This window comes from Rhinatrema bivittatum, chromosome 1 (assembly GCF_901001135.1).
Source record: "Rhinatrema bivittatum chromosome 1, aRhiBiv1.1, whole genome shotgun sequence".
Classification (NCBI taxonomy): domain Eukaryota; kingdom Metazoa; phylum Chordata; class Amphibia; order Gymnophiona; family Rhinatrematidae; genus Rhinatrema; species Rhinatrema bivittatum.
Window position 1 is genome coordinate 660766231 of NC_042615.1, and position 24020 is coordinate 660790250.

At 43.1% G+C, this 24020-nt stretch overlaps 1 long non-coding RNA gene across 2 annotated transcripts; it reads right to left on the reverse strand.

The window, feature by feature from the left end:
• Positions 1-6354: 6354 nt before the first annotated feature.
• LOC115074134 lies at positions 6355-21342 on the reverse strand. 2 transcript variants are annotated; one of them, XR_003852190.1, is made up of 3 exons: positions 20979-21342; positions 14230-14424; positions 6355-8511 (listed from the first exon to the last, which is right to left on the reverse strand). It is a non-coding gene; the product is annotated as an uncharacterized LOC115074134 (long non-coding RNA). The 2 variants fall into 2 exon arrangements; XR_003852188.1 differs by lacking the exon at positions 20979-21342 and adding an exon at positions 20597-20700.
• Positions 21343-24020: the final 2678 nt, after the last annotated feature.

Consider the following 24020-nt stretch of genomic DNA (forward strand, 5'->3'; position numbering starts at 1 on the left):
AATTGATCAGCAAGATTGTGGAACTCCAAGACCCAATGGCTTGGTTTCTGAAACCATTTCCATCACTGTGGTGTAGTCTGCCCAGGGTAATGCTGTTCTGCATAAAGAACATTTATTTTATTTATTTATTTTGGGTTTTTATATACCGGCATTCGAGAACGCAGTCCCATCATGCTGGTTCACATAGAACAGGGGTGCATCATAAACATAAACTAAAAACAGTGGTGCGGAAAATGCAGTTACATATAACAGGGAGATTGGAACTTGGCAGAGAAAGAAGAGAAAGGACAGGTTATTAATTCAAACATGTAAACAATAATGGAGATGGTTAATCATGGTGTAGTTGGAGATAAGGATTGGCGAGGATGAGATATATCAGTTTGAGTCCGGGAATGCTTGTATGAATATCCATGTCTTTAGTCTTTTTTTGGTTGAGATGCATGTTTCCAGTCTGATGTTAGAGGGGATAGAGTTCCATAACGGTGGAATGGCTGTAGAGAATGCCCGATCTCTTAGCGTGATGTGTCTGGTGGATTTGGGCGGTGGTACCTGTAGTGATCCTTTGTATGCATCTCTTGTCGGTCTTGACGAGTTATGTAGTTGGAGAGGGATCTGTAGGTCAATGGGAGCCAGTAGATGGATATTTTTGTATGTGGTAAGAATGGCCTTGTATATTATTCTAAAGTGTATGGGTAACCAATGGAGGTTCTTTAAGATGGGGGTTATGTGATCCCTTCTCCTGGAGTTTGTCAGTATTCGTGCAGCTGCATTTTGTACCATCTGCAGCGGTTTGGTGTAAGAGGCGGGAAGACCAAGTAGGATGCTGTTACAATAGTCCAGTTTTGAAAAAATGATTGCTTGCAGTATGGTTCTGAAATCTTGGGCATGGAAAAGAGGTCTAATTCTTTTCAGCACCTGTAGTTGGTAGAAACAGTCTTTGGTTGTTTTGTTGATAGTAGCTTTGAAATTCAGACGATTGTCAATTAGGACTCCTAGGTCTCTCACTTGTGTAATTGTTGGTGTGTCTTGCTGTGTTGGGATGATGGTGCTGTTCTCAGAGGTGATGAGTAGGAGTTCTGTTTTGCCTGAATTTAGTACCAGGTTCAGGCTGGTGAGGAGGAGTTGAATTTTTTGAAGGCATGTGTTCCAGTAAGACAGCGTTTTTGCGAGGGAATCCTTAATGGGGATCAGGGCCTGTATATCATCAGCGTACAGGAAATGTTTGAGGTTGAGGTCGGTGAGAAGTTGGCATAACGGTGTGAGGTAAATGTTAAATAAAGTAGGAGACAGGGAAGAGCCCTGTGGGACTCCTACTGATGAAGGGTGTTGTGAGGATTCTTTGTTCTGTAGCTTGACCTTGTATCCTCTATTGCTGAGAAATGATATGAACCAGGAGAGTGCTGTGCCTGATATACCTAAGGAGGCTAGCTGGTTAATGAGTAGGGAATGGTTAACGGTGTCAAAGGCTGACGAGAGGTCCAGTAGGATCAGTAAGAATGATTGACCTTTATCAAGGCCCAAGATGAGGTGATCTGTTAAGGAGATGAGGAGTGACTCCATGCTAAGTGTTTTGCGGAATCCGTATTGTGATGGGAATAGGAGGTTGTTTTCTTCAATGTAATTTGAGAGACGGGTATTCACCAATTTCTCCATGATCTTGGCTATGAAGGGGAGGTTGGCGATCGGTCGGTAGTTGTTTGGGTCATTAGGATCTAGGTTTGGTTTCTTGAGTAGTGGTTTGAGCGAGGCCATTTTGAGGTCATCTGGGTAAGATCCTTGTTGTATTGAGCAGTTTATGATGTCTGACAGGGATTTGGAGATGGCGTCAGGAATTGATAGAAGCAATTTCGAGGGGATGTGATCCGATGGGTGAGAGGAAGGTTTCATTTTCCGTAGAATATCTTGGATCTCGATGGAGGAAGTGAGTTCCAGTTCAGCTAAGCGGGTGTTGTTGACGGCGGTCTGAGGTGAGGTTGATGTATAAACGGTGTTAGAGGGAAGCTGGGTTAGAAGTTTGCTGATTTTGTTGTTGAAAAATATTGCTAGTTCTTCCGCTTTAGATTTAGCTTGGGTGAGAGCTATTTCTGGAGGGCTTGTTTGTGTGAGGTAAATGCATGGTAAATGAAGGACATCCATAAACAATTCATGTTTTGGGCTTTTTTTTGTTTTTTTTTCACTTGATGGAGAGAGAGGTGCTGATTAACTTCAAATGATGAATTATTTACAGGATCCTATCACTAATGATTGCTTTTGCCATAGATTGCTTAGAAAAGGAGCAAATGTTTGTTATAGAGCCTCAGATTAATTTTTGAAAACCTCGTCAAATCATGTTTAAAAAAAAACCAAAAAAAAAATCTAAAACCAAGAATGTTGGGTCATAATCAGAAAGGTCTTGAGTAATGGCTTACCTTATCTCGTTACCCAACCGAGAGACAGTGGCTGTGAAGAAAATTTTAGCAGGGCCTACAAAGCTTGAGAAATGACAATATCCAGTTCTTTATTTCACTTATAAAATCCCCATACCACTGCGGAAATGAGCAGCGCTAATGATCTGAGGTGAAGATTCTTCTGTCCTTTTTTTTTTTCTTCTTTCATTCTTCAGTGCTGTAGTGCAGATGCAAAATCAAACTCCGAGGAGCTCCTACAATTGTAAAGATCAATTCAACCACCCTGTCAGGCAAAAGCCTGTCCCTGAAGACCTGCTTTAATCAGGTTCTGAGTCACGAAATGCCTCTTCTAGCATGCAGTCTGCTTGGATGCAGTTAGTGGGCGATAGGCAAGTTTGATGGAATTTGGGAATATTATATTTCTTTGATTTTTTTTTTTTTTTAACACACACATATACCCGATGGAACTCCAGAATTATCTCTCTGTCCCTGTCAAGATCCTGCATTGGCCATTATTGGGGATGCCTTTGACACACCTGCCCTCCTTGTTTGTTTTTTCCTTTTCCACCCGCACGGTGCTGTAAAAATAGGTCCCATTCCTTGTTACCCTCCTCTGCCATGTCATTTACTAAGTCAACAGATTAATAAGGGGTTTCATGAAATGACCGCCTAAAGCACACACTGTTACAGTGGCAGCTGGCGTTAAGCTGCGACAGGGTGATGATGGCTCCACCAGAATACTTCTTCATAGAAGGACTAGTTCTGTGCAGTGCTGCCTGAAGTCTCCCGAGTTTCTCGTTCCCATTTTGTAGAGATACTGATGAGTGTTCCCTGGATTGCGCTGTATATAACTGGTGGGGAGAGGGAGCAGAAGGTCCTCTGGAAGGTAACGGTCCCTTTGTCTATTAGCTTAGCTGTTACCAGACACTTGGATCTAAGTCAGTTTGCTCTGCTCATTTATTGTGAAAGTGGAACTAACATGCAGCGCGTGAGGGAGAGACACCAGTTAGAGGAGCAGGACATCCAAGGACGCCACTGCCCAGTGCCCTTTCCCAGATGAGAGGAGACCCAGGAAAGAGGAGGAAATTGCGAGGGAGCTGCCATTGTAAGAAAAATAAAAGAGATGGCGAGGAAGAGCAGAAAGCAAAGGAATGGATGGAGTTGGCGACACAACCCTATTGCACCACTTACTTTCTGGCGGCTGTTGTATCTATTTCCAGAAACTATATTTTATAAGTTCTCAAAAAGCTTATTTTATGACGCTATCTTTCATGGACTGTGTTTCTTCTCTCACCCCCTTAAAATCTGGTGTACTTTTCAGAAGCAATGTTTCTACTCATCTAATCAAATGTCTTCCTCCTCCTTTGGCCTGTGAGTTTGCTACTTCTGGATCCCTATTTTTTTAGTTTTGTTTTTCTGTTTTCACCTAATGTTGACTTGCTGTACTTTCCAGACAGCTGAACACCTGCAAGGATGAAAGTCCTTTTTCTGAAATGCAATGTGCAGTGACAGGGGCAGTTCTATAATGAGGCAGCTGCTTCAGGTGGCAGAATTTCGAGGCAGCCAAAAATGCCCCTCTTAGAACGCCACTGTGAAACAAGACTCAACCAAAGGAAGTTTTAATAGTAAAATGTACCAGTCTAGCAGCAGGCTCCTTCCTCTCATGGAATACCAGAAGCTTAATATACTCAAAAAAAAAAAAACAAAAAAAAACCCCAACAAACAAACTGCCCACCCTACCTGGACAACTGTTGCGTGTCCCCATCGCGGCAGGCCCGCAACCGAGCCTACTCACCTCCCAGACCCGGCCCATCCTCCATGGCGGTGGTGGCTAGCTGCTTGCGCTCCCGCACCCCTGCTGCCACCGGCTGCCCCTCTACGGGCTCCTCTGGCTCTCCTTGTTCTTCCATGGACTCCTCCAGTTCCTGGAGTGTCTCCCCGCGTGTGTCGTGGATAGACGCCGCCATCCAGCAGCCAGCTTCCTCCTAGGCGTGTGTCTCTTCCTCTTTTAAAGGAGCTGCGGTGGGAATCCTACCTGTGGCCCCGGATGATGACATCATCGGGTCCTGCTATTTAAGGCAGGGCCCACCTCTCATTCCTTGTCTTGGCAACAGATCTCCATGCTTGTCGTGTGCTTGTTGCTCATCCTAGTTACTGATTCCATTCCTGGTTCCTTCCTAGCCTTGCTCAGATTGACTTCTGGCTTTGACTCCTGCTACACTTGGACCACGCTTGGACTGATTCCCGTCCTTGACTCTCGATCCACTGCACCTTGACTAGCTCTGCCGCCTGCCTCGACTCCAGCCTGTTCTCGACTAAGCCTTTGGTATCTCTATGGACTTGGCCCTCTCAGGCTCTGGCTTTCTGCTGTCTGGGTGTCACCTACTCTTGTGTCTGGCCCTCCTTGGCGCCGGGGTCTTTGGAGCCCTGCCTCATCCGGACCTGCCTCGGTCCCTCCGATACTTCACTGGTCCATGGCTACCCGCTACAACACCCACTGGTAGTCGACTCACAGAAGCTCGCTTAAGACCAGCCGGCCCCAGCACACAAGGGCTCAACCTGCGGGGAACGTGAGCTGGTATTGGTGAAGCTCCAGTCGGCCTCCATCTCCTAGTCTGCTCCACCTTCCGACAGTAGGGTCCCGTGGGGCTTGCCTAATGGGTAGCGTTAACCCCACCTCAGGCCAAGGGTCCACTACCAGTGCAACAACAACAACCAATCAATCCTCAACTACAAGAGGATCAAAAGGTTATTGGATTAAGGTTTATCTGAAAGGACCATAACACTTGGAGAATATGATTTTTTATTTATTTATCTTTTTTTAATAACATCTTAGCACTCCAATATTATATTGGGTCCCAAAGATCCATAAATCCCTTCTAATCTGCTGGGGAATCCTGGGATCTGGGTCTTTGTTAGAACCTCTCTCGAAGTACATGGACACATTTTGACAGCCTTTAGTTCTGTCATGTTCATCTTTTATATAAGAGGTTCGATGAACTTTATTCACCTGTTACAATCTTTGACTATTTGTGAACCTTTGTGGGTTCTTATAATCGCTGACATAACCGCTGTCTACATGAATGTTCATCACGAATCAGCACTTAAGATTAACATCTACAACTCTTTCAGTGAAGCATTAACCGTTCATTTGTGATTTAGCACAGATAGCTGGTCATTCTACTAACAAATTTAAAGGAACTGCTATGGAAGCTATGATGGCCCCTCTGTGGCATGCTTGTATGTTTCAGCATTCAAGGAGCAACATATATACAAGTCCAGTTATTGGTCCCATATTAAAATCTGGATATGGTTCATTGATGATATATTTTTAATTTGGACAGAATCTTTAAGAACATGCCATACTAGGTCACACCAAGGGTCCATCAAGCCCAGCATCCTGTTTCCAACAGTAGCCAATCCAGGCCATAAGAACCTGGCAAGTACCCAAAAACTAAGTCTATTTCATGTTACCAATGCTAGTAATAGCAGTGGCTATTTTCTAAGTCAGCTTAATCAATAGCAGGAAATGGACTTCTCCTCCAAGAACTTATCCAATCCTTTTTTAAAGGCAGCTATACTAACTGCACTAACCACATCCTCTGGCAACAAATTCCAGAGTTTAATTGTGCATTGAGTAAAGAAGAACTTTCTCCGATTTAGTTTTAAATGTGCCATATGCTAACTTCATGGAGTGCCCCCTAGTCTTTCTGTTATCTGAAAGACTAAATAACCGATTCACATCTACCCGTTCTAGACCTCTCCTGATTTTAAACACCTCTATCATATCCCCCCTCAGCCATCTCTTCTCCAAGCTGAAAAGTCCTAACCTCTTTAGTCTTTCCTCTTAGGGGAGCTGTTCCATTCCCCTTATCAGTTTGGTCGCCCTACTCTGTACCTTCTCCATCGCAATTATATCTTTTTTGAGATGCGGCAACCAGAATTGTACACAGTATTCAAGGTGGGGTCTCACCATGGAGCGATACAGAGGCATTATGACATTTTCTGTTTTTTATTCACCATTCCCTTCCTAATAATTCCCAACATTCTGTTTGCTTTTTTGAATGCTTTAAAGGTTTGACTGCTTCAAAGGTTTGCCACATGGCTCAATTCTAAAGACAGTAATTTACAGTTTTCCATTCAAAGGCGCATGGAAAAGATTTCTTTTTTTGACATTTTGATATAAAAAGGAAATGGCAAGTTGCTAACCACCATTCATCACAAGCCTACAGCCAGGAAAACTCATCTACACTATTCTAGTCACCATTGCCACTATGAGAGAACATCCCTATATACCAATTTTTGCATCTTTGCCAATTTTGTACCAATTTGGAGTTTAAATTTCAAGCTAGCCAGATGAGTGAACCATTTGCCCAGAGAGGTTATCCATGTAAAGTTATTAAACATGCCTACAAATGAGTCTTCTTTGCTAATAGAGACCTTTTATTTAATATCAAAACTGAAATTCTCTTGATCGGATGATATGTGTATTAACTTTTATGCCAAAAATTCATGAAGTCACGCTGGAATATATTTACTGTCCATGAAATATTTAAAGGGAAGACAGTATTTGCTTGAACCACAGCTGATGTTTTCCTCGAATAATGTATCTATAGCTCAGGATCCTTCTATGAGAAGTCATTATCAATGCTGGAGATGTATAGTGTATGCAACTTGCTTGCAAATGCACGTATTTAAAAACCCAAATTTTATATTACAGTATTTTCTTCGAGGCCAGTTTGATTGTGAAACAGTACAAGGAGTATATGCCATCATTTGTCCTTGCCATAAAATATATGTTGGCCACACAAAATGTCCTATTAAATCTCATATTCCAACACAAGAATTGTATTTGAACAAGTAAGATGGGAGCGCCTCTAGTTATTCATTGGCTGGAGCAACAGCATTATTTAGAACAATTATGATTTTATTTTTTTTTTTTGTCATTCAACAGGTTTTATTGAAATGTGGAGGCAATGTATTTCTTTATTTACAGAAACGTGAGCAGTTTTTCTTTTTTTTTTTTTTAAGGAATATGGTTCATCTGCATGGTCTTAACCAAACCATTGAGTGGGAAGCTTTTTTATAGTCCATGCAGTTATCAGAGAAAAAGATTTTGCTTTTTGCTTTTTTTTCTACTAACTTTTAAAAATATTTTGCTCAGAATTCATTGGTTGCTGTCCCAGTAGGAGGGGCGAGGTTTATTTTGGAGTATTTTAAGTTTATGGTTATTCATGGGAGGATTGTTGCAACACTGGGAAGTGAACCCAATGTTAGATTGGTACATTTTACTATTAAGGCTTCCTTTGGCTTGAATCATTATCAAAAGAAGATAGCCCGTTGCCAAGCTCAGGAAGAATTGTGGAGTCATCAGTTTTGTTTTTTTTTAGAAAAATTTTTAGAAATTTCTAATTTTAAAGGTTTATAATGGTCTTGTTTCATTTCAGCATATGAATGAGCCGATATTAGCTATCTTTGGCACAGTGGACATTACAACAGCACAAATGGGTATGAGATTCTTCAGCATAAATGCCATAAGTCACCATTTGATATTATATTTCCTCCTGAAGAAGCCTTATATAGGCAAAAAGAAGACCTTTGTTAGAATGTTATAACGTTCATGGATGGTGTTTACTTTTCATGAGCAAGTACGTTGGTTTGATATACTGTATTATGGGATACTGGGAGATTTTTGCCAGTAATGATTGAAAAAAGTTTTGTGTCTGCAAGACATGGTTGCAGCACAACATTGCCACAAAATAGTTCACGAAAATCAGATGTACCAATATTAGGTCATCAAAAACATCTGCTATATATTTTTTTTTTCTTTTTTATGCTCTCACCAAACCTATTAAGAGGCATCACATCTAAATAATTAGGACCATCATAACACCCAAGCAGCTGCCTGATATGTCAGAATTGTACCTCAAACTGCGTCATGTGTAATATGGTCAAAATACATAATCATCTTGTAAATATTTTTCTTAAAATCATTTTTAAATATATGCATATTAAATAATGAAAAGAAATCACTTCTTAGATATATCGTTGCCTGCTGCCCAACATGATATCATGTTTCCTATGACTGCTTCAGGGGCTTCTCACCACTCAATTTTCTGGAATTCTATTAAAAGACACAAAAAGGTAGGATTATTGTAAAGTCATTGAACAGTGAGTACCAAAAGTCCGATATTATTGCCCTTAGAAATAATATTGATCATTAGGTGTTTATAACAACACAAAAGTGTCTAAGGCCTAGATTTATCATTTTGCTATAAATTTCACAGAGAGAGAAAGAGACTCTTTATAAGGCTCTCTAATTAGTCAACTGTTTATACCACTGTAGGAGGGTCAACTAGTAACCGGAGGTGAGGTTTTGGTGGTGGTCTAGGGTTTGGGGGCCAGTTTTACATGCACAGTCAGAGATACAAACAGTACAGTACACATCAGTGAACATTTGATGTGATTTGGAATGAGGAAAGGTTCACAAAGATGAGATTTTTACAATGTACTCTTGCCCTAGCTTGATAGCACCCAGGTAGAGAGACCATTTGATATTACATTTCCTCCTGAAGAAACCTTATATAGGCGAAAGGAAGGCCTTTATTGGGGTGTTGCACTAGCTTGGTAGCACCTAGGTAGAGAGTGCCTCAAGCTAGGGTGAGGGTACATTGTAGAAATCTCATTTTTGTGTACCTTTCCTCATGCCAAATCACATCAAATGTTCACTGATGTATACTGTGCTGTTCGTACATCTGACTGTGCATGTAAAACTGGCCTCCAATCCCTAGACCACCACCAAAACCTCACCTCGAGTTACTAGTTGACCCTCCTATAGTGATATAAATAGATGACTAATGTGTGTGCCACCCCAGAGGCTCTCTCCCTTTCTCCACTCAACTCCTCTCCACTTTTCCCTCTTCTGCCCAAAATGGAATTTGTAATATTTATCACAAATCCCATTTTGGGCATATCGCATAGCTTAACGCCAGGAAAAAAGATGTAGTTATTTCCAGCGTTAAAACATGTGATAAAGTGTGTTATACTATCACATGCAACGTTAAACACCCCTCATTTTTATAAACCCTGCCCAAACTCCTCCCCTTTGACTAGATTTTTTAAATTTGCATACGCATCTCGCGATGCGAAAAATAACACAAGTGTTATGGCGTTATTGTGGGCGTTAGGGCCCTAATGCCCGTGATAGCACCCTAACATGGTTTGAAAAATGACCCTATATGATGGCTGCTTGAAGAGACATCTTGTGCAAACGCTGCGGTTAATGCAAGTAAGGTTTTCAGGGATAAATATGTTTCAGAAATCATTTCACAGTTTTTGATGAATGTGACATCTGTGATTTTTGAACATAGATTGCAAGAAAAAAAAAATCTCTCTAAATTTATCAGTTAAAAGAAATTCATACTACATTAGTTGAAAGTAATCTCTGGAATGGCTGGCTTGGCTAAACTAAAATGTTTCCCCTTACTATTCATCCTGGGAAAATAATTCAGATTATATTGTCTCTTCAGTAATAGGGATACAAAGTCTCTCCATTACCAGGTACTTTGTGAAGTAACATGAAACACTGCAAAATTCACTCAATTTATATAACAAACCTGCCATACCAAAATAGCATGAACTCCCAAATCTCAAACAGCAAGAAACCCTGTATTGAAATTTCATCTGGCCTTAAAATAACAGTACACATCCTACCATAACGAGCTGGACTGCTTCAGACCCCTACATAGAACCTATATGGTGGCAGAATTCTTCCCCTTGGTCGCTCATACAGACCACAGACCCTCCCAAATACAGAATAAGGGATCACAAATTAAAAATAGATATATGCAGACAAAAATTGAATTCTTTGAGCTACAATACCCTCCAGCTTCATTTCTTCCTTCCCCTCCCCCACCCCCCAGGTTCCTGTTCCCTGCAGACAGGAGGGATGGGGGAAACGAGCAGAGAAGAGGAGGGGCTGTATTAGGGAGCAGAGGGCTCTTCTTTGCTTTGCATTGTGCTCTGCCTGCTCCTGTTCCTTTAATTTAATTTCATTATTTGTTATACTGATTTTCTAAGAAAAATCAATATGGTTTACAATAAAATACATAAATAAAACACTGTCATTTAAAAACCAGTCAAATCTAGTCATAAACCAAAACAATCATCCACATATAAAATAATATTTAAAATCAATATTAGTCCAACATTATAATGAATATAATACATGGTAAATAACAACATAAGAATATTATTGAAATAACATGAAGGGCTAACACTAAAATGTAAGTAGGCTAAAAACGTATTCAGATTATCAATCCATGCTGCCTGGGAGAGGAGGGGCTGGAACAGGAAACAGGAAGTGAAGGGCTGTACTCTACTGCCTGAAATTCAGGCAGGGTTGACTTTTGGTGCAGCCAAACAGGGCACCAGCTCTAGGGAGCATGTTTTGCTTACAAAGACTGCATGCAAGAGACTTGGGAACATTGTGCAGGAAGAAGGAGGCTTCTGTTTGTGGTGTTAGGTGAAGGATCAGCCTGCAGGGAAGAGAAACGAGAACAAGATGGGGATCTGCTGGTCTGGAAAGGGCGAGAGAAGAGGATGCTGGGGGGGAGGGAGAGAGAGGGAGGGGGGGAAACTAGGCGCTGTGGGTGGGGGGGAACAGGGTAGGGCAGAGGAGATACTGTGCTGGGCAGAGATTGAAGAAATTGAATGTGTGAAGGGAGAAATGGGAATACTAAGCGGGACCTTTTATGGTCCACATAGAAGAGAGAAATATTAATCCCCTATTCACAATAATCTCCACATTTCTATAGGGGTCATAAACACTTATAACCTTATGTTTGCGTATTATTTAAGTAGGTCATACACTATAATTATCAATATGATCACTTGGGTACATACCTTCCTTACACTTTTTTACTTCTATACACTTTTTTATTCAACATATTACAGCATTATTTATAGTAATCTTAATTTAGTACATACATATCAGAACTGTGTTATTTTTTCCAATTGGACATGCTAGAACCCTTACACTAAAACAACATCCTCTACCATATTCCCACATACATTCATCCCCCATTCACACGTGCCCCTACATCCCACCCCTCAATAAAACACCCTTAACACAGTAATAACTATTCCTCATAGGTGTTCCCTTTCTCCATTAATTTCGCCATATCTTCCCTTCATATGAATCCCTATAGCTCTCCTCATGACTCCCTGCAAGGTTCCTTGTTTCGCCAGAGGCTTCCTCAGGGCACAATTTATCACCCAATATCACCTTCTAGGATGGAATACTTCTAATCCCGATGTCACTATGGTATTACCAATCTCTGTTCATGTCCATCAGTTATTGCCCAAAATCTCACTCATCCGAGTTTCATCAGTACTCAGTATGGCCGTGCATTTCTTCAGTCTTTAATCTTCACAAGATCCCTCATAATTCCTTCAATAACTGAGCTTCCGTGCGCCAGTACTCAAACCACTTAGCGCACAGCATTTTTTTCCGAAGCATTCCTCAGCAGCTGCAGCTTGCCCCACCGTAAAGATCGCCGCAGATACAAAGCAGGAGTCACTGCTATTGCTGAAGGAGGGAGTGCTATGCCGGTTCTGCCACTAAGAGGCAGGGATGGGGATGGGGATAGGGAAGTGGAGGGGGCACCAAGAGATGAGCCTGGATTTGGGGCATTGGCCAATAAGAGTAATCGGGGCAGAGCCTTGTGTACTTAAACCCAGAGGTAAAAGCAGTCCTCCTGATGATGCCCCCTCGTGCTTGACAAATGGGCAGTGCTCCACCCCCCAATTCCTAGCCCTCACTGGATGGGCCAATTGGTCCTTATCTGCTGTAATATATACTATAGGATTGCTTTTCAAAAGTTTTAACCAGCTATCTTTAGGTGTTAGCTGGTTAAACCTCAATAGATAAAAACGGCCTATTCTAATCAGCTAAAGAGTACGGTGAATGCATTTATCTGGGTAAAAAATGGGCAGTGCTGGAAATATTGTCAGAGTGTGTTAACGACTTAGCTGGTTAGCCCTGGCATTCACCACAGACTGACTACGTTTAAGAAGATAACTACAATTGAATAAATAGCAGGCCTAAATTTAACTGGCCAAATTTTATATGGCTAGATTTAGGGATTTGTAGGCAAAATCAAGGCTGGCTAGGTTCTGCTGAAAATTCACCTAAAGATAAGCATTATCTGTGCCACTGAGTAGTTTTTTCAAAAACTGATCCTTCATGAGAGACTCAGCAGGAAATTTAAAAGTTATGAGATAGAAGACAATGTCCTACTGTGGATTGGGAACTGGCTAAAGGATAGGAGACAGAGTAGGGCTGAATGCTCATTTCTGGCAGTGGAGAAAGGTAAATAGTGGTGTCCCAAAGATCTGTACTGGGAATGGCATTTTTTTTAATATATTTATAAATGATGTGGAAAAATGTGTGATGAATGAGGTGATCAGATTTGCAAATGACAAAATATTGTTTAAAGTTGTCAGAATTGCCATACTGGGTCAGACCAAGGGTCCATCAAGCCCAGTATCCTGTCTCCAACAGTGGCCAATCCAGGTCCCAAGTATCTGGCAAGATCCCAAACAGTAACTAGATCCCAATTTGCTAACATAAGTAGTGGTTTCCCCAAGTCCACAAGCTTATTGTAAGGAATTGCAAGATGATCTTGTGAGACTAGGGGATTGGGCATTTAAATGGCAGATTAAATTTAATGTGGATATGTGCAAAGTGATGTATGTAGGGAAGAATAATCCAAGCTAGAGGTACACAATGCAGGGTTCCATAGTAGACATCACCAACCAGGAAAAAGATCTTGGAATCATTCTGGACAATACTTTGAAATCTTTGGCCCATTTCACAGTGGCAGTCCAAAAAGGAAAGAGAAAGTTAAGTATTATTAAAGAAGGAATGGAAAATAAAATAGAGGCTATCATAATGTCTCTGTATTGATCCATGGTGTGTCTGCACCTTGAGTATTGTGTGCAGTTCTGGTTGTCTCATCTCTAAAAAGATATAGAAGAGATGGGGCAACCAGAACTGTACACAATACTCAAGGTGCAGATATTCCATGGATCTTGCCTTTGGCCCTCCAAATCTGGGAATGTCCTTCCTCCAGGACAGACTAGGTGCTCACCATAAAAAAAAAAAAAAAAAAAATCACAACAAACTACTATCAATAGTCTTCTTTCTTCCTGGGAGGCAGATTCTGACAGGCCAGAGATGCTCTGAAAGGATTCTATTTCCCCCAAACCAAGTCAGCCCAGTAGGTCTGTCTCAAAACAGCTCCTCACTCTCCAAAATCAAAACCAAAATGACCACACTTTCCTAGTACCCCCCCCCCCCCCCCCCCCCCACGCCCTCTTCTGGACTGGGAACTAACTACCTCAGCCACCCTCTAGGAGAGGTGCTTTTGGGAATGGTTTGTCCTTCTAAAGCCGACTAACCCAAGGGCAGGGATCTAGAGCCACCTAGTGGAAACCAGGGGTCTCTACAGGACGAAGGAGTGTAGTATGTCTGACGCTTCCCAATGAGAGGTGTCTTTCTGAAACAGGGTTCAGCAAAACTCATGGGCTTTCTGGCTCTGGGTTCTCTCTCTTTTTTTTTTTTCTTTTCAGTTATTTTCTTCCTGTTTCCTGCCCTGAAAAGGTGGTTGGTGGGGTTCTCAGGCCCTTAGGACCAGGAAGATTTGCCTTGGGGCCGAAGAGTGAACTGCTGAGGTATTCCACAGAACCAGAAAAGAGATCTCAAAGAAGAGAAGAGTTAGTCCCATACTCTCTGAGTGAGACTTTTCAGTGCTTTCTGAAGTGTATCATGAGGGCTCACCAGTTTCCTACTAGAAAGGAGTCTGCATCCAGTTTACAGGTGCTGTTGGGGACATGCCAGGGAGGATCCCTTGTAACGAGTTCCTTCTACCAGAGAGTGCAGATTTATCAGTGGCTCTATGTGTGATGTTTCTCCTGGAACTTCTGTGCTGGACTGGACTGTTCAACAATGCATCATCATTTATGATTTTTTCATCTGCAATAAAGTATTCAGTAAAAGGATTTATTTTTTTGAACAACAGTTGACTGCAGTTTGGTTGTTTTATACTATAAGAAGCAGAACACCTCCCCAGGAAGCCTAGGGCCTTGAAAGACCATATGTTATGTTATAGAGATGGTTATGTATAGATTATATAGGTTCTTTACCTTCCCCCTCCCACCCTGTAGGGAACAGAACCCAGGGGCATTGGTGAGAATGTAGCCCCAGCACTAGTCCCTGCACCGTATAAGCGGCAGTCAGAGGTGGGTTAAATAGGCGCTAATGAATCCCCTAATGCAATAAGGGGATAAGTGCCTATTCAATGCGCTTCTGACATGGAGTGAGTCTAATAGTGTTAATCACATGCAAATGCATGTGATTGAGGCTATTAATATACACTCCAGATGTAAAAAAACAAATGTGTGTCTAGGACATTTAACGCTCAGCAATTAATGCCTGCTTAGAGCAGGCGTTAATTTCTGAGTGCTCCTTAAACCAGTTCAGAAAAGCAGAAAAAACTGCTTTTCTGTACTGCCTCCTACTTAATATCTTTGCGATACTAAGTAGGAGGAAAACCAAACTTAAATAAAGTTAAAGAATAGGGAAAAAAAAAACCAAAACACTGGCAGTCGGGTGCAGGAAACGCACGCTCGAATGACAAGCGTCTATTTCCTGAACCCCCTGGCTGTGTGGCTGTGCTGTGTTTAGGAAAACCGATGCCGATAAACTCGGCATCGGTTTTCCTAACTGGCGGACCGCTGACGCTAATTGGGTTCACGTTAGCAAGGAGGCGCTAGGGGTGCCCTAGCGCCTCCTTACTATCGCGACCCCCTAATTTAAATATTGCATGGCGCCCCCCTTGGGGTGCCTGGGGCGTGTGAAGAAGGCGGGTGCTGCTGACTGTTCAGCACCCGCTTTCTACGCAAATTTATTGCATCGGCCCCCCTGTGAGCCCCATTAGCCAGCAGGACAAGGGCTACACTTTCACCAGCATTAAACTCACATTCCTGTCTTTCAAAAGAGAGTAAAGGAATGGTCTTAGCAAAGGACTGCTCTACTTGACCTGATATCAGCAGACGACTATTGTCTTGCCTCTTTAGCATTCTAACAACTTTTTCCTTTGTACGGTATTGCATGTTTTAGCACCTCATAGCATATGTTTTCTAGATTTAGCCCCACCACATCTTCTCACGTTTTTCAACTGAAAGCAATGAGGTTGGTAAATAAGACCAAGAATTGGCATTTGACTCCGCAAGAAAAACATGGATTGTCCCTCTCCCCTCACCTGTACTACCTGTTCCACCACTCGCTTGCCACAACGGCCATCACCTCCTTCTTCTCCATGCAATTAGCAATGGCTGCTGGTGGAGGGCGGGCACTATGTGCCAGAAATGGCTGCTGCAGGCCTCAGGTAACACCACATCTCCTCTGCTACACCGGCACCATGCAAATGATATGCGGACGCACACAGGATGTTGCCGACATCTTGGCATTACACAATATTTCTTCCGCTCGTGGTTGCTGGCCAGGCACAATGATGCAGGCACCCCCCACTCCCCATCCATTCACACAACTCAGTGCCTAACACTGGCGGGAGGGTAAGAACATAAGAAAGAACATAAGAAAATGCCATACTGGGTCAGACCAAGGGTCCATCAAGCCCAGCATCCTGTTTCCAACAGTGGCCAATCCAGGACATAAGAACCTGGCAAGTACTGAAAAACTAAGTCTATTCCATGTTACCATTGCTAATGGCAGTGGCTATTCTCTAAGTGAACTTAATAGCAGGTAATGGACTTCTCCTCCAAGAACTTATCCAATCCTTTTTTAAACACAGCTATACTAACTGCACTAACCACATCCTCTGGCAACAAATTCCAGAGTTTAATTGTGCTTTGAGTAAAAAATAACTTTCTCCGATTAGTTTTAAATGTGCCCCATGCTAACTTCATGGAGTGCCCCCTAGTCTTTCTACTATCCGAAAGAGTAAATACCCGATTCACATCTACCCCTCAGCCGTCTCTTCTCCAAACTGAAAAGTCCTGATAGGGTTAAAGTCTGCGGATACCTTGCACCCGCATAACCTTTCATAAAGGTTGCCTTTGTGATACTAATGGACAACCAAAATCTATTCCCGCTTACTTTGTTGCTTCGGCAGTTCAAGTGAAGGGCCCAGTATGGTTAACTTCTTGAAAAATGGACTCTAGCAGCTCTCTACTCATAATAATGCAGCAGTTCATTTTGAACAGAAGGTTGAGTGGACTTGGCATTCTTAGGCAGACTGCCTATTTTAGACTGAGTTACATCACTGTATTTTGCAACTAAGTTTAACACTTTGAGAGCATTTACCCTATTATCACTGGTCTCACTCTTCGAATGTTCACACTGAGCAATTTTTTTAATGTAGCTGTTAACAATCAGGAGGACACGTTCCAAAAGCCATTTGCCCGGGTGAAAGAGCCTACTTTTACTGACATTTCTGGGGAGGTGTTGCTGGGGAAAGCAACAATGTATCCGCAGGAAAACGCAGGTGCAGGCCTCTGTGCGTACTTCTTCCCTGAGCAGTTTTTCAAAACAAAAGTGCACTCGTGCTTTCCCTTTGTGAACGGGTGCAAAATCTGGGGGGGGGGGGGGGGGGGGGGGGGGAAGTTACCTTCTGACTTTTCACCTTGTCCATGCAGTTTTGAACATTGTCCCTAGGATGCGTGCAAGAGATGCAAAGCAATCCCAGTTTTCCTTAACAGCATTCTTTATTTGCACTAAGACTGAGCCTACTTTGTACTTTATTGTCAGTCTGTAGTCTTTCCATGACACCATGCAGTCTCTGTAGCCATAGCTTCTGCTGTGTAACTGTAGTCCCAAGTCGTTATGAGTTGCCTTTTTTTTTCCCAATTCTTGTATCCTTTACATATAAACACATTTTCACCCCTACTCTTTCCACCAAAATGTCAAGTAAAACCAACACCAGCAACACAATTGAAGCTGTATATTTTTTAGCGAGACAAGCATATATTGGGACTATTCAAAATCTCAAATAGTCCACTGCTCATTAAAATCATAGTCCCTTCTATTTTACACTTCTTTAACTTCCTTTGAAAAAATGTTTGAAATATCGTTTCATGCATACATCAATTACTTTCCATCACCAAGTTTTTCACTGACATGGTACCGTGTTTCCTTATTTGCTTCAGGGATGCTTACTGATGTGCCAGCGTTTTGTCCCAATTATTCTATAACAGAAATTTGTCGGTTTAAAAACACTACTAAATATCCTTTTCATCCAATGGTTAAACAATCCATTCTGCGCAGCCAATCAAAATTAAATGTTGGTATACACTCCCTTCATCCTATGGTTGCACTATACTTTTATGGCAGACAATCAAAGTTAAAACACTTATTCCACCATTCACTACTGGGTTGCTGAAATTCTCAATAAGTCAAAACCAATAAAAAACAACAACTGCTTTATCCAGCTCATATCAAATAATTCCAATCAATTTCTAAATTCATGCCCTTTGGCTCCACTGTATTTAAATTGTAAATCCACTGTTGTTCCTTGTAATTCAACATGGTCACAGAGTCCCCAACCTAGCCAACGTTGTTGGACTTGTTCAATGCCATTTCTGTAAATAATCTTTAACCATTAGTGCCTCTTCATGCTGTTTAATTAAAGAACTGTGGTGGTCTGTTAAAAATGTCTTCACCATTCTTATAATTTATCCTGATGTACAATCAGTTAACTAATGCAAAACAATATTTTGTTGTCAAACAGGATATCACCTTTTTGTTCCTTGTATGGCTTGAGAACAAAAGGAGCAACTGCCACATTGATGCTATCCTCTTCTTGCTTCAGCAACTTCTTCTGGAGAGATGTTAGGCAATGTTGAATGGACAACCCTGTCTTTAAAATTTCTAGCCTTCGAATAAGCAATACATGGAAGATCATTGAACACCAAGTATAATGATAAAATTGACCAATGTTTCTTTATTATTCTTCAAACCAAATCAGCTCTGTCAGAAAATTTCAGTACACAGGTCAATCTGTCTTCATTACTTTTCTGCTGATTCTTTAATAATAAATCTCTACTAGTGTATAATCCTTGCAGATAGGATCTCTTAATAATACCAATAGGCTATCCTCTCTAAACAGTTCCCCCATCAGAGCTGTGGCTTGAAGTTTAAAGTCCTTAATATCCCATCCCATTGGCCACCAAAAATAGAAAAAAAGAGAGGCCCAGGAGGCCACTGGTAAACCCCATCCTACCGGCGGCCGAAGAAAGACTAGCAATCTGGGGGCAAAAGAGGGACCCCATTCTGCTACTCATCCTCTGAGCCATCCCTATGGTATTCAAAATTCATGGTGCTAGCACTTCCTCTATACTGATCTTGTGCATTGCAAGAGGATGTGGTAGTCCTGCAAATTTTTAATATCACAGGGCCAGTATAGACGATGCTCAGTAGTAGTACAGGTTCCTGCAGCGGTGGCCCAGCTACTCACCCAAATAGTCAGGAGACAGTAGGAGCAGCAACACAGATGTAAGAGAGGCGAGGAAGAACAGGAACCAGGAATACAGGAAGCAGCCACCCATACTCTACACACAAGATGCAGGAGACCCATGCTGAGGCAAGGGAGAGATGACTGAGAGGCTCTTTTACAGGGTTGAAGTTGATGATGTCATTCATGGGCGCTGCGGCCTTTTCCCACCACGGGCCCTTCAACCATTGAGCCGTCGGGCACATGCACACCTACGCAAAGGGCTGGAGAAGGTGGTTCCAGCGGTGTTCTGCCACACAAGGGAAGGCCCAGGTGCTGGTGGCATCGGGATAAGTGCAGCAGTAATGTAACAATCTGTCCCCACATTAATTCCAAATTTTTATTCAAGCCTTAGGGCTTTGAGGTCTCTCTTCCTCTCTCTCTCTATCTTTCTCTCTTCCTTCTCCTCACTTCCTCCCTTAAAGGCTCTAGAGTTGGGCCTGTTTGCTGGGAGTCTATAAAGTTACAAAAAATGGGAGGTGAAAGGAGGAACTTTCAGGAGAGTAGAGCAGGGCGGCTGAGAGGAGCCACTGTAGGCATTGTGACCACAATGAGCAGTTCCACCGTTAAGAGCACCCCGTGGCAATTTTTTTCCTTGAAGGAAGTGAATAACTGGGAAGACCGGGAGAGGGAGGACACCATGGCCCTCAGCCAACTGTGCAGCAGCTGGGGAAGTGTTAGGCTTCACAGAATCAGGGCAGCAGCATACCAAAAAAAAAGCAAACCACAAGTTAGGGAGAGATGCTCAGCATGGCTGGCTCCTTCTGACCAGCCTGTGATGGTAGCCTGGACCTAGCCCCTACTGGAAGAACCTCAGATGGGGTTGGGTCATTGGCGGACGTTGTTTCCCTCGCCTTGCCGGGGGGGGGGGGGGGGACGGGGACTAGAAGGGTTGCTCCCTGGGCAGCTAGGCCTGATGACATCCCTATTAGAAAGGAGCACAGGAGAAGGCCTGAGTGGCAAGGGACAGGGCCCAGAGCAGGGCACACACCCTCAGGGTCCCGGCGGCCCACCCACCCTATGGGTTTCTTCCCAGACTTTGTTCTGGGATGCACCAAGCTTTCTGCGGGATGCAGAAACCTGGGCCAGGGATGGGTTGAAAATGGCTGCTATCCAAGATGAGATTTTGGGCAGTTGAAATACATCGGATTGATGCTCCTGAAGCAATATTTTTGAAACATGACTTTGTCGAGAACTGTTTGAAGCCTGCATAAGGCAAGTTCGTTTAACATTTAAAAGAAATATAAAAGGTTTTTTTTCACTTACAATTCTATTCAACACATGTGTAAGAAAAATAGGACTATGATTATACTTTATGTGGCTTTCTCTGAATGAAGTATCTTTAGAGTTTTTTCACTTTATGATGTGCCTTTAAAATCACACAACTGAGAGTGTGGCTAGTTTTGTTTTGTGTGCAACCCCTTCTCCAGTTTATGGGCCAGGAGGGCAGGGGCACTTGAGGGTCCTGGGGCCAATCCTTTAGCTTTCTTCCATGCCGACCCAGTCCAGGGGCCCCAGGGCAGGGTTCTTTTTACAATGCTTGGGAGGACTAATCCTTCAGGGCCCAAGATGGCTAGGGTGACTCTCAGGTTGCTGCCCTGGGGGGGAGGGGGGGGGGTTAAGGTCTCTACTTACTTCAAAAGATGTGAGTGCCACAAACGACTCTGGAAGCTCAGATTGAGTATCCAAAATTAAATCTTTACTGTCAGAGTTCTTAAACAGCAAATTGGCACTGCTCACATCAATTCTTGGCTTGAAAGGGGTCTAATTTACAGTTCTTCGATCTATCTGTACAAGTGTCTCTCAGTATTAGACGGGGAAACTCTCATCCTCTATGACTTGGACAGGCAAGGCTCCCAGACGGGCAGGGTGTCCTTAGATGGAATGGAAAACTCCTTCCGAAAATACTGATTGGCAAAAAGAATTTCATTCTCCGCACAGTCTCCCCTGAGTGTCTCTCTCCCAGGGTGACGACTCCGCTGGGTGGCCTTAGAATAGAAATTTAGTTCTTACTCACAGTTTTTGGGATTTTTCGTAGTAAAAGTCCAGTAGCAGGGAGTGCAGCATCTCTGTACAGATGTTCCCTCTTCAGGTAGGAAGGGTGGCCAAAAACTCCCTCCTGGGACCTTAGGAAAAAATCTTCACACAAAGGTAGAAAAATCTCTGGAATCTTCCCTACCTCCTGATCTAATTCCTCCAGCAAGGGGGGGGGGGGGGAGGGGGGTACCACAAGAGAAAACCCATAAAAGCAAAAACATCCAAAAATCTTAATCAAAAATAAAACCAGCACCCAGGCAAACACTGCTCCTCTTCCTACTAGGGTATGGGTAACCCAGTACCCAAGCAGGCGAACAAGTCAAGGAAAACACTCCTGCTCTCTCTGTCTCTTAACCAAAATGCCACATTTAGAATTGCTTCGGCCTGCTATTATAAACAGCAGGGGGCTGGCCATTCCAGCAAGCTCAGAGCTGATCAGAAACCGAGCCTCCCTCCCTCCACCGCCTTTCCTATCCTAGCTCACAGGGTTCAAGACTTAGGGCCTTACCTGTGATGATCCCAAAGGGTCGCTGATTTTTCCACTTTATGATATTCCTTTAAAAGTCACAATTGAGAGTGTAGCTAGTTTTGTTTTGTGCATTATGTATATCACAGCCGATCATTTTGTCACATTTGCTTGAGTTCACTTACTGTACTGCGAGATCTTTTCACCATAGAAATGTCTTCCAGCAGTGAGTACCACAATAGGCGCTGCATTGTCTGAAGCTTAATGCTGCATCCACAGGCGGGTGAACCTGTAACGTAACACCACTTCTTCATTGCATAGGTAATTGAGACATCAATGTTTGCAGTCAGGCTTAGATTTACCAATAGGCACACTAGGCCTGTGCCTAGGGCAGTAAAGCTCTGAGGAGAAGCTGGCTGCTTGAATATTAATTTTGTCTCTCTCCGTTTTTGAGCCTCTTGTTCTACATCTGTTGATAGCCTTGGGTATAGTATTGAAAGGTTAGGCACTGATGAGGAAACCTCTGTGTGATTTTGTCACGGTCTGGCTGGCTGGAATCAGAGCACATCCTCAGGAGCGCTACAGGATTGCAGGACAAGACCTAGGCTGGTCTTCTGACTAACCAGTCCCTCCCCTCCCCCCCAGGTTGAGCCCTTGGATTCTGGGGGGCCAGTAGGTCTTTCTTCCTGGCAAACATAATGGGGTTGCAGATACTGGCTAGAAGCTGGATTCAGGGACTGGCTCGGAGCTGGAACCATGAATAAGGGCAAAGCCTGGGAAACACACACACAAGGAACTGAACCGGACTGGGCAGGGCAAGGATCGGAGAAGGACTGGACTGAGCAAGAAGAGGACTGAGCAAGGACTGGACTAAACAAGTATAGGACATGACAAGGACTGGAATAGACAAGGATAGAACTGGACAGGCAACAGGGAACAAGAAAGCCCAACAGGGCACGAGACTGGGCACGATAACGTAGTAGAACCAAAGGCCACAAAGCAGGACCAAGAGGCCCAGGAGGACACAGCAAGGCAAGGAAGCCTGGAAGGTTAAAAGGTAGGACAGAGAGCTAAGATAGACCACGGAGCAAAGCAAGAGGCCAAGACAAGCCACAGAGCAAAACAGAAGGCCTGGGTAGGCCACAAGGCAAGGTAGAATAGAAGAAGGAGGTGACCAGGTTAAGGAGCCAAGGTGACTCAATGAAGAGGCATTGGGAGCCTGGACAGGCTGGGTGAAGTAGTCCTGGGGCTGAGGCATGAGGTGATCAGTGAAGTTGGTGACTTAAGCAGCTAGGAGCGGGGCTTGCTGAGGACCTCTGGTGGAGGTGAAACCATGACAGACCAGTCATTTGTATACACCAGCATGATTGTACCTCCTTCCATCTGCTGGCTATTTCTCATGTCAGAAGAAGCGATGCCGACCAGCGAATAAACAGTGTTTACACTGGTGGGCTTCAGAGTGGGGCAAGGTCAGGTTGGTGCCACTTTGCATACTGGTGCTGACCAGGGCTAGGGGACACCATGGACTCTTCCGTATGCAGTTTTTCTCCAATTTGAGGTAATGAAGTGCAGGAGGCGAGTTCAGGGTGGGGGGATGGGAGGGTTCCGGGCGGGGAGGAGGTTCTCACTTGAACTCAACAATTTTTTTTACTTGGAGGGACACCAATGAGGTGGTTTTTTAAATCAGAGGGTAGAGGGGGTAGGAATGTGAGACTTGATTTTGATGGAAAATGGGGGTGGGGAGGCACATTATGGTATCCATTTTTTACATTTTGATTGGGCTGGGGGACGGGCCTCCTTTGTTGCATGACCATATACTTAATGTTTTGGGGTTTGGCTGTTGGGGCTACCTCAAGTGGCAGCCCCAGGCTGAGGATGGGGTCTGGTATGACCCCCGCACACTTTTTGTACTTTTGGGCTATTTTTATTTTTGTTGTGTCGGCCCTTTAAATCTAACTCAGGAGCCTCAGACCCCAAGTTAGGGTCTCGATGCTCCCATATTAGATTAACATTTCTAGAAAATGTGCAGCTAAAATAAAAGTCAAGACAAATTTCTAAGTCAGCCATGTTTTTTTGTTTACATCATATTGCCCTTGCATGAGCTGCTTTCCATGGCTTTGCTCATTATAGCTCTATCATGGCTTGATGCTTCTCTCTGTAAATTTGTACAGTCATTGGTGAGGGATTTCACTAACATCATTCTTTAAACATGTGACTATTTTAATTTAAGGAAATTAAGGCCAAATCGTTCTCACTTTCAGAATTCTAGTGGCAATATTGGTCCTGGTCATCTTTAAACTCCCAATATAAAAGAAATGAAGGCGTGAAAGTTTTTGATTGGTTATTGTGTGCAATCAATAAGGTTATCTGTAGTTTTACTGACTTGGATAACCTCTGGTAGTTTGTGATTTTAATAGTCTTTGCAACTTTCTACCTTTGATCAAAGCTACGCCTGTAATTATTTAGATAGTCACATTTCATGGTCTCTGTCTATCACCATCATTTTCTTCCCAATGACGTGGAGCTGTGTCTGTCTTTCTGGACAAGCAAAATGGG